The sequence below is a fragment of the Mytilus galloprovincialis genome, chromosome 11 (genome assembly GCF_965363235.1).
Source record: "Mytilus galloprovincialis chromosome 11, xbMytGall1.hap1.1, whole genome shotgun sequence".
NCBI classification, from domain to species: Eukaryota; Metazoa; Mollusca; class Bivalvia; order Mytilida; family Mytilidae; genus Mytilus; species Mytilus galloprovincialis.
Window position 1 is genome coordinate 49486405 of NC_134848.1, and position 12073 is coordinate 49498477.

The 12073-nt window shown below is 33.3% G+C and overlaps 1 long non-coding RNA gene across 2 annotated transcripts; it reads left to right on the forward strand.

The window, feature by feature from the left end:
* The first annotated feature begins 1131 nt into the window (after positions 1 to 1131).
* On the forward strand, positions 1132 to 9243 carry LOC143052316 (uncharacterized). 2 transcript variants are annotated; one of them, XR_012971082.1, is made up of 5 exons: positions 1132 to 1270; positions 2992 to 3041; positions 3935 to 4116; positions 5621 to 5701; positions 8092 to 9243. It is a non-coding gene; the product is annotated as an uncharacterized LOC143052316 (long non-coding RNA). The 2 variants fall into 2 exon arrangements; XR_012971083.1 differs by having other exon boundaries at positions 1225 to 1243.
* Positions 9244 to 12073: the final 2830 nt, after the last annotated feature.

The following is a 12073-nucleotide window of genomic DNA, read 5'->3' on the forward strand; positions in this document are numbered from 1 at the left end:
TGTATTATTGGTATGGGGTTTTATGTTAAGAGTCGTTAGATATTTTAACTCGCTTCCCTTACAAAACACATAGAAAAATAACCTAATTCACATGTTATTTACATTGATATATACGGAACATAGTCAAACCTGTAAAGAAAGTTCACCCATGGGACAGGACAATATTGATTTTATAAGAAATGTGACCTTGATGTTTCAAATTTTTAGGTATTACTAGAGCGGAACTATATAGATTGATTGACGGATAGATTGTTGATTGTCCCTTGAATCCTTATTGTCCAGTGGCAAATGTTTCAGAATTGTTCATGGCGATAACAAATTCACAGTGCATACGATATGTATATATCTTGTAACATGTGTAATAGGGATCGACCCAAATAAAGAAAAAGTAGAAAATAACTTGACATGGAGACTTTCGTTGAATAGAGGTGACCTTTCCCTTACAGCTGATTTAACTGTATATAAAAAAAAACTGGTGGTGGATTACCTGTCGTGGCTGAGTCGTTTTGTCTAATCAAAGAAAAGCAACTCCACTTCAATATCACCTTCCTTAAAACTGAACAAAATGCACCAATGAAAGGGAAAATAAATTACAAATTGATGATACTAGGCAGCAACCTAACTACACAAGTTCAGAAAAACAGACATCTTATTCATCGCTAGTTCAGACATGTTGTGAATAAATTCTCAGAAAATGCTAGTATTAAATTGTTAAATTGTTTTCGATATATAAGTTTGACTATGATAATCCCTCTGGTATCTTTCGCCCTTCTTTTAAAGCTGCATATCGGATCGAAATCAAAACAAATTGTTACATATTGCAGTCGGATATCAAACATTTTGTACATCACATGCGACAATAGAGGGCTGTAATGAATCTGCAGTTGTTACATGTACATATATCATCTGTAAGTTAAACAATTAGAGAGAAGAAAAAGAAACTAACATTAAAACGACCTATATATTAAACTGTCATTAAGATTAATGTCAAGTCGTTGTTTTTATAATAGAGATTTAACAACCTGAAGATCAAACACTGATATTAACAGGTATTTAAACACCTAACGAATTGATCATCTAATCCAGCAGTTACTGGCATTTAAAGTTTAAAATTTACAATCGATATATTTATACATATAGTGTTGATTTTACGGGTGAAAAATTAGAGTATTAGTAATCGGAAATTTTAATTCATGCGCTTCAAAATCTCGTGGCTACAGAAAACAACATTAATACGATAAATGTATGGAATTATATAAACAGTTATGAGGTAAGATGTGATGTTTTGGGGGTTTCCTAGTGGAATTTCCAAACAATCGTTGTTAATGTCCGTGTTGTTCTCTTACGTGTGCAAAAAGGGGGTAATGTCAATAACATGTAAGAGAAAAATAGTATTGTATTTTAAAAGACGGACGAAAGATACCAGAGGGATAGTCAAACTCATAGATTGAAAATAAACTGCCAACGCAATGGCTAAAAATAAAAAGACAAAGAGATAAATAATAGTACAGAAGACACAACATAGAAAACTATAGATTAAGCATAACGAACCCCACCAAAAACTGGGGGTGATCTCAGGTGCTCCGAAAGGGTAAGCAGATCCTGCTCCACATGTTCGACCATCGAATTAAATGCGTACCATCAATCATCAATTACGATACATTTACTGTACAGTCTGGGGGATCCACACAACTACGATTGTTGGCTGCACCTTTGAGATCTCATAAAACGAACTATATTGCGTGAATCAATTCATGATTTGTTTATGTGTTACATATTTGTTTTTCGTTCATTTTTTTACATAAATAAGGCCATAAGTTTTCTCGTTTGAATTGTTTTACATTGTCTTATCGGGACCTATTATAGCTGACTATGCGGTATGGGCTTTGCTCATTGTTGAAGGCCGTACGGTGACCTATAGTTGTTAATGTCTGTGTCATTTTGGTCTTTTGTGGATAGTTGTCTCATTGTCAATCATACCACATCTTCCTTTTTTATATGACATATGTTTGGGGTTTGCTCATTGTTGAAGGCCGTACGGTGACCTATAGTTGTTAATTTCTGTGTCTTTTTTGGTCTCTCGTGGAGAGTTGTCTCATTGGCAATCATACCACATCTTCTTTTTTATATTTTATTTCATGCAGTCTTCTTTATAAATGATTCCAACCTTCAGATTTAATGTAAATGTGTGACCAATATTAAGGAAACCCCCTCTTTTTTAAATTCTTGAAAAGTTGGGTGATTTCGCACATGCTTTTTTAAAAGGCTACTTGTGAGTACAGGAAAGATTGTTTAATACAAAACATGATGGTTCGGTTTAGACTGCCAAGGATGCCAAACAAATTTTATTTCATTTCATAAAAATACAACTTTAACTGAATACGAATTTTATCTGATGATGTATTTTTGTAATTAAAAATGGCTAAATTTCGTTAATCGGATTGCAATTGAAAATTTATGCTTGAACTGGTCTTTTTTATTGTCCTTTCGGCAGACTTAAACAATTACTAGAACAGTTATACATGAATGTGTTCAATTGCGGATATGAAAAAATCAGGTAATAGGTGATATCGTTGGCCGCGCGGACGCAAGACATTTCACATCTGAGTTTGAGGGAAATGCTGCATTTTAAATCCAACAGAAATGTAGATTATTAACACAACTTTTGTGCTAATTTACACAGTTTTATAAGAAAAAAAAGAGGGCAGGGGGCAGGGAGAGGGGGGGGATTCACAAACAATTTTTTTTTTTAATTTGAATGTTTGATATAAAAGATGTGATCAAAGCTTAAATGTATAAGTTGAATATGAAAATATCCATAGTTCAAAATATAACAACAAAAACATCTACTTCTAATTTGTTTCGGAACAACTGCATGTTAACCAACGAATCCCCAAATAGGTGACGGCAATTGTTTAACTACAGTATTGTTATTTCTTAAATATATCGAAGATGCCATTCCTATATATGTTGTATTTTTATTTATTTTAGGGCGAGTTGTGACATCGAAAGCGCATAAAGACAAGATATGGTTGTTACTGGTACGTTCTTCAAACAAATACAGCAGTTGTTTACATCCTTTTTTTTGGTCTTTAGTGAGATACTAGTCTTTTTGTGAGGTCATAAAACTTTCTAATCATTTTTTTGTACTCGTACTCGAAAATCAACCAATCAAATTGCTGGATTTCATCTTTCGAGCATGATTTTTGTGCTTCGAGCACTAGGTAAAGTTTTATGCCTTCAAAGCCAGATCTCTGTATTGTTTTAGTAAATACAATTCATATGTAGTCTTTTCTCAAACTTTGAATCAGCGAATTTATATGAGTCCCACACATATCATTTTATTCATCCACAACGTTTTGTCCTATAAAATATCGTTAAAAATATCAGCAACTGATATGAACAAGTAAGTTTTGACTCATTTTGTTATGTAATAAAACCGAGTTACGTCAGTTTCAAGAAGAGCACATGAAAAAAGAAAAAGTAGTGGTACAATTCGCCGATTCATAATCTAAAGCATCATGGGTAATTTCATTATGCGCACTCAAAAATTAAAATAACGTCATGTCATTGGTTAAATTTCCATTGTTTATGACATTTTTAACCAATCAGGACGTTTTGGTGTACATTTTTGAAAATATTTCCCAGGATGCATTAGATTCTGAAACGGGGAATTGCCAATGAAACTCGAGATCTATTAGATAGCAAATGACATAGAAGTTATGAGCTGTAGGCCACCATAAGTTAAGATATAACAAATAAAAACGCTTTATAGTAATGAGTTTATTCATGCATAGAGGGAACATGTAGCATAGGAATACAATACAACATGTGAATGAAGTTCTCCCATTATATCTTTGGCTAGATGACTCAAAAAATAAAGTATATTAAACAGAATTCAAACAAAAATTAATAAAATTGGTTTCTTTTCCAGCTGAAAAAGAAAGACAGAAAGCGTTATCGGATCTTGGTTGCTATGGATTGTTGTTTGCGATTTGCTTTATTACATTGACGATTTGTGGAATAATTCTGGCTAACTTTTTGTCTAAAGATCCAGATTGGGATATAAGTGCCTGGTACCAAATTTTCTATGGCACTTTTACAATAGCTCTGTGTGTAAGTATACTTTATATCTGCAATTAGGTCTTCAAGGTCCATCATACGACAACCAGAAGGGAAGACATAAAAAAAAAAATAGAAAAGAAGTCGACAAAATACTCGGGTAGTAATAGGTGTATCTTCATGACGAATAACAGTTAAAATTCTTGTCAAAGGACGATAACGTTAAATGTAAGTGCATAGCAATAAAATGAACACGTTCGTTTAAATACGGTAAAAAAAAAATAGCTGTTTTTGACGAACCACGCTATTCATTTTTCCAGAACTGACGGTAACGATGATTGTTTGATAACTCCGACGAATCACGATAAGGATATTTTGACCAATCACAGTCAAATTGTTTAAGCTAATATTTTCCGAAAATGACCATTTGACGCCTGACAGTGAAAGGCATTCCCACCCTCATAGCAGAAAAGAGATTTTTTGGCTGTATACTAGATATACAGGATTGATGATATTTTTGGCTTAAAATCAAAGAATCAAGAAATGAGGATCTGTAATATATTTCGGTATAGTTTCGGTTTGTGCCCTTTGAACTTAAGGACGCTTACATGTAACTATGGCAACAGAATACGCATGCTCGAAAATCCTTTCTGTGATTGGACAAAATGCTGTCATGGTTGGTGATTTGGTTGTGTTTGAAAAAAACGTCTCGTTAATTATATCGTGATGGAAAGCAGGTGAAAAACTTAAAATATTTGAACTAGATCTTACAAAGATTTAATTTTATTAAAATAATTGTTTCTCCAATAGCTCTTTGCATCCGTGATAGCTGTTTATTCGGGACAATTATATAATTTTTAATGTAAACTTTGTTGTACGAACGTACATGACTTTTAGAACGCACCTACGCATGTGCGATTTCCGCAGGGTTTTGGTGAATGTAAACAGAAAGATACGAGGACCGAGAATACTAAACACAAACAGAGAAAACGTTATTTAAATAGCATCTTTGTGCTTCTGAAGGTTATCGAAATGATAGTTTTAAACATATACTCAAATTTAAATACGTCGGATATCTTTATTAAAGATAGTTCTTGTTTCTGATAAGACTGGTTTTACTTTGTTCCGGTGTAGTAATTTGTTATATATAAATGCTATAGCGGAACACAATCTATTGTGGATAGTTATTATTTTGTACATAAATCATGCCGTAAGTTCTAGTTTCAATTCTTTTACATAAGCCATTTCAAAGCCTTTTATAGATGATTATATGGTATTGGTTTTACTCATTGGTGAAGTTCATACTGTGAAAAATAGGTAATAACGTCTTTGGCATTTTGTCTCTTGTGGAGATGTATCTCATTGGCAATCAAAACACATATATGTTTGCTTTTGCACTAAACCTCTCGTAAGTCACTTTATTGTAGACAAAGTTAACAAGTTATGATCTAGATTGTGGTTCTGTGTAGTTGTATTTACTGTTTGGACATTTATATTGTAGATTATAGATAATTAAAAAAAAACTGAATGCATTGAATCTGTGTTATTTTATTTTCAGTCATTTGCGCTTGCAATTATCACATTTTGTTGTATCGATGAACACGAGAAAAAAGGTCAACGTGATGAAGTTAAAAAATGGGTAGGTATTCATGAATAAATGTACGAACTATTGCAAACGTGTAACTGTTGCATTGTAAGACAGATATTCTAGAAAATGATAGTCGAGAGAAAGTACAATTTGATGATCTGGTAGGCAAAGTTGTTCTTGTGATGTGGTATGATTACCAATGAGACAACTCTCCACCAGAGACCAAAATGACACAGTTATTAACAACTATAGGTCACCGTACGGCTTTCAACAATGAGCAAAGCCCATATCGCATAGTCAGCTTTTAAAGGACCCGAAATAACAATGTAAAACAACTCAAACGAGAAAACTAACGGCCTTATTTATATAAAAGAAAAAAAATGAAAAATAAACAAATTTGTGACACATAAACAAACGACAACCACTGAGGTACATAGTATATTTTTTTAAACGTTAAATGTCTAATTAAAAAATACAAAGGGCCTGGATCGGTGGTAGGGGTATCCTCTATTTCTTTATTCTGTAATGCATTTGTTTCTATTCTTTATATTTTAGCACACCATTTTTCTTTATTCTAGTGTTTTTTTTTTCATTTTTCTCCTTTTGGTAAAACCTCATCCCCACCCTGATAAATATAGACAGCTGAATTATACATCTGAATATAAATACAAGAAAATGTCGTGGTAATTGCTATAATTGCCAATGAGACTACCCTTCAGACGGGACCAAAAGACACAAATTAACTACAGGTCATCATCGTAAGGCTGAAATTTATCGCCTACTTTAAAACGTATATGGCATCATGACAATAGTAAATTTAAACGAATAGGTTAAACAAACCGTCTTTACGACACACAATGTCCCGTTCGGGTAACAAAACACAAGAATGTACATACCTACTTTTGATTTACACTGTACAGAGGAGAAACTGCCTTGCGAGTAGATTAATTATTTATTTATTTGTGCCTAAATCTATACTATTAAACGAGTAGACCTCATTTTGGGTGTTGCTTCTCTTCTTTCCACGATTAATTAATCACCATGTCTCTGTGTTCTATAGGTAACATGCATAGTCGCATTTGTCATCCATTCTTATGATTATTCAGGTTGACTTATTTTTGGAGAAAAACGACAAAAAAGGAGTCCGGATATTGATTCCGTCATCAGACTGACTTTAAGTCATAGATAAGACTTCCGGTTTAAAACAACCAATCGTATGATAGATAGCAAAAATCGAAAAATAAATAAGCCAATCAGAGAGTTCTCCATATCATGGTGTTTATATCGCAAGAACCACAACTATTATACCTCCTTAGAGAGGACAATTATTTTATGCGTTTTATCTACATGTAAACTACGATATGCTACTTTAATATATAGATCCTCTCTGTATTCTGTCTACTATTTTCTTTAAAATGTTTACTATATAAGGGGTCATACCAGTTGCATATATATTAAAATAAGTAAAACATGTGGAAACAATAATGTGTCCATAGTACACAGATGCCACCTCGGCACTATATTTACTAAGTTTCGAGTTGATTGGACTTCAACTTCATCAAAAAGTACCTCGACTAAAAACTGTAACCTGAAGCGGCACGGACGGACGGACGTCACGAACGAACGAACTAACGCACGGATTTCATGTTTTTAAGACCGGGATTTCGGGATCAGGACCCCTCCGACCACCCCTCAAATTAGCCTTAGTCGGTCTAAGTCATTTATACAAGATTCATATCCTACCATTGGCATGTTAATAAGGCTCTCAGAAGAAAAAGCACTGATGAATCCGATCGTCCTAGAAGCATATTTTATTAGACTAATAACGGTCGATATATAAATAGTTACATTTATTTCATGTTTGAAGCGGTGCAAATTTTTAATTCAATTTGACTTTTACCAAAAGATGCATTGTAGCAAAGGAGAATAATAATTGTGGTCTGAGGCCAGAAACACGAAACTCATTGAATTTAACAGAAAGGAAACAAATATCGAACTTTGGAAAAAGGGAGAGGGCTTTTGATACCTTTTCTGAAATTCTCCATGATACCTAGTTATCTTTTACAAACATCATCCTACAACAGTTCACAAGCTGTATATGCCCGCGATTTCGCGGGTGTGTTCTAGTATAATTTAAATTTCAAAAGCAATTCATGTTTATACAGTGTCAATTAATATGATACAGTACACACACTATTTGAGTAATATGTTTTTTTTTTAAATTATATCGAGAAAAACACATTGAATGTTATGAATAAGTACAAATGTAAACATCTTCATTTGTAGATCTTTTCCGTAAGCAAGTAATTGATACTTTTTGAATGCTTGACTGGTTTCTTTCATTTACTCTTTTCTTCTTTCGATCGTAGTTCAAACCTGTCTAGGAGCACTCGGATAAGACTGATTGTAAACTCGTTCTACTATGATTATTCTAATTTCAGGTGAATCATTTCGTGATTGTGTTGTGGATCTCGTTCGTGGCGATATTTCCGTCATGTGCGTTTCTCGGAGGATTTATAGCAGAATCGAACGTTTTCAGTTGTTCTAGAAATGTTACAATTCCGGAAGATGAGGTTCGACTCAGTCTTTGTTCTAATGTTTATAAATCTTCAACCATTGCATGTACAGTTTGCTTTGTAATATTTTTTTATTCGATTGCACAAAGTTGTGCCCAAAGAAGTGCTGATAAGGGAAAACTTCTCCAAACGTCGATAAATCGTTCCAATAAATTCAAACCACATAAAAGAACACTTGAGAATCCAAAAATCAAACTTGCACCAATACCAAAACCACCAAAACTGACAAGAAGATACAGTGCAGAAGCTTTGCGCATACGAAAACCGGATGAACGGTTGACGGATAATAAAAACACTGGTAAAATGCGTATACTAAAACCGGATGAACAAATGACGGGTCAGAGAAACACTGGTAGAATGGCACAATTAAAAGCATTACCTACACAGCTAAAATTTATAAATCTTGCAAAGAAAAGAAACAACCAAATATCCGACCAACATGAAACAGTTTCTACGATTCAAAGTTCTAAATCGTCTACCATTGACGGAAGGCCGGTTCGAACGAGCACTTGGTCATTTTTAAGGCAAAATTACAAACTAGCACGTGACCTTAATCAGCCATATACTTTGGACGAAGCAGACGATAACTATGACTTAAAGAATTTGTATAGCACTTATGGCGATGTACATGATACAGGGCCGCCGTTGGCTCTAATGTCAGCTGAACAATCACAAGCACTCGAAAACCATGCTAATGGTTCAGGGCAACCACCTTTTTATCGATATGAATCTGTAGCCGAGATACCAGATGGTACTCCACCGTCTTATGAAGAGGCCTGTTATCCCCGTTATTGATAAAATGTATGGAATTTCAGAGTCTCAACCTTGCAGATCAGCCAATCAGAGAAAAGTAAAGAACAGTCATGCATACATTCATCAACTAATTCCATGGCAACAACTAGGCAGGAAGTCAATTACTACAATTACCACCATGAATATGCGCAGTTAACAACGCGGGGAATGGAGAATGGCAAAAAAGCTTAAACAAAACAACTAATAAATATTAGTAATCTTCAATAGTATTCGAGTTAGTATTTTTTTATAACTCATGAACGTAATTTTTTGTTGCAGTTTACAACAACACAAATATTTTTTCCAACACAAATACCTGATGAATAAGTGTTATGTGTTTCATAATGTTGTACATTGTAATGCAATGCTTTTTTACTTTATCCGTACAGAAATTAGAAATTGTTGTATTATATAGTTGCCAACGAAACAATTCTCCACAAGCGACATATGTTTATGTTCCCCAATTAGGCAACGACCATTTAACTTTAAAGATAGGGAAAGGGAGTTATGGTTGTTTCCTTCTTTTTTTTTTATTCCTTGTTTGATGAAACAAAATAGTGTGGTCAAGCAGACGACAAAAAATATCCAGATCTTATAGCCTGCTGTTCGATGTGAGCCAGGGCTCCGTGTTGAAGGCTGTACCTTGACCTATAATGGTTTACTTTTATAGATTGTTACTTGGATAGGGAGTTGTATCATTAGCACTCATACCGCATCTTCAAATATTTATTCACCGATTTTTTATAGTGTTAATTTTTTACCAATAGTTGCTCAAAATATAATAACCCAGTGTGTCCTTCCAAAATCCAGCTTTTACAGCTATTTGACAGTTATCACAAACACTTGACCATCACTCTGGGCGTTTAGGTAGAATAGCAATTTTAGAAGATTGAATATATCATATTGTTTATTTAAAATTTCTTTGTAAGTTCTTGTGGATTTTCAATATTTCAAGAACTACAAAATATACCAAGACTCTTGTCAGTGTGCCACTAAGGGGGACGCTAGATAGGGTTAAACAATACTTCAATGTTTGTCTATTAATATCTAATCTCTTTATATCAGTAACACATTATTCTCTGTTTGTTCATTATTGAGTGTACAAGATAGATGTCTATTTTTGTTTTGTTTAAGCACTCTTTTTTCTGCAGTATAAATCCATTGGAAACTCCATCAAAACTTTTGTTAACTTTGATGTTAATGTATCCTAAATTAAATTTTAATATCAAAATCGAATGATTTCTATTGATAAATGTATGATGTAAGATTGCATTGTGGTTTTAATAACTTATCAACCCAAGGGACTTTGGAAACCATAATTTTGATAAATAATAAACAGAACGAAATGTTGAAAGGCTAAAGATAATAAACAAGTATTATATAAAACGAACACCTTCAAAGACTATTCTTAGTGAATTTCATTTATTGCATAAAGCAAATGCAATGACATTAAATGTTACATAACATCATCTCGCAAAATCATTAAAATTCTACTGCGCATCACCATTTACTATAATCAGCACGTAGGTGTTGACATAGCAATTATATGCCAGTTCCGGGATACGGTTTTCAGACGAATCTGTAATGTGACTTCCATACCCGTGAAAAAATAGAAATTCCCACTACATGTTGAGCAAACGAGTGAAAAAGTTTAGTTCTATACTGCACAAAATATTTGGGAAATTAAAATCTGAATGGATGGTCACCCTCCCTCAGTCATACGACAACCACGATTATATACTCGCGGAACATTCATTATTTCTTTACTACCCTACAGAATGACGATTATGAAAGTGCTGGAAACTTTAAATAGAGAAGCGATACAGGCGCGATTTCTTTCTGGTAAATGACGGCATAAAGGCGTTCGAAATTGACGATCTTTTCGGGTGAAATACGTGATTCCAGAAATGACATATTGAAACGGTCATAGCTATGAATTAACTGTTTACAAAACTTTGAACTTTAAGAAATATCTAGGATTCTCTAATAGGGAACATGTTACCTTATTTATCTGTATTTGCCAGAACGCTTTCTATCTTGAAAAATTTTTTGATCGTTGGACAATATTTTGTCTATCCTGTTACCATTTTCAAAAGAAATTTTGGGTTATTAAGAAAAGGTTTAGATAAAATGTTAAGCTTGTTTTACGTAGCCAATTAGATGGTTTTCAAGAGAATAAACTTCTATATATATTCATTCTGTAAAATAATAGATTGTTTTCCAATTTTCCAGGTTGTACTGAAAAATGCCTCTATAAATTGGTTTTCAAAAGTTAAAAATTACCACCAGTAATGCAAGTCTAAGATAACAATTTATATTGTTCGGCATTTTTTCACCCTTTCAAATAAACCCAACATCAAGTAAATCCATCATAAGTTAGTTTACTTTTCTCTTTATTTCATTGGTAACAGGAACATACGTTTCTGATATATCACTATATAAAAGTCTATCCTGTTACCTTTTTATCTATCCTGTTACCGATATCAGTATTGCACCTGCAAATACTTAATTGGGAATATTAAGACGTTATAACCTTAAGATGAGTTAAAACAACGAAATATTTCATTCGTTTTACACCTATATGTTAAGATAAAAAATTTAACGACGTTTTTGTCTACAATTGTCTATCCTGTTACTGTAACCATAGCAACCATAGTAACATGATAGACATAACAGGATAGACAAATTTCTTCGTTTTTGATTGCTGTTTTGAAATAACTACTCCCTTTGGTGAAATGATTATGGTTTTCTATTGTGAATTTGGTTTCCAACACGTTATTGCACGTTTTACAAGCATACTGTTGGTGTAATTAATCAAAATTGTTGGTAACAGCATAGACATGAAAAAAAGTACACTCTATTTTTTTCACTTAATATCTTGAAATTTCTTTTCTCTACATTGTCGTTCTTTGTTCTTTTGAAATCAACACTGACTGATTCAATATTCAAAGGGAGAAAAAATTAACGGCTGATTTAAATGCGGTAACAGGATGGACATGAACCTCCCGTACGCTGATTCAATTTAGTTTGTAGATAATACGTTACATACAATGAT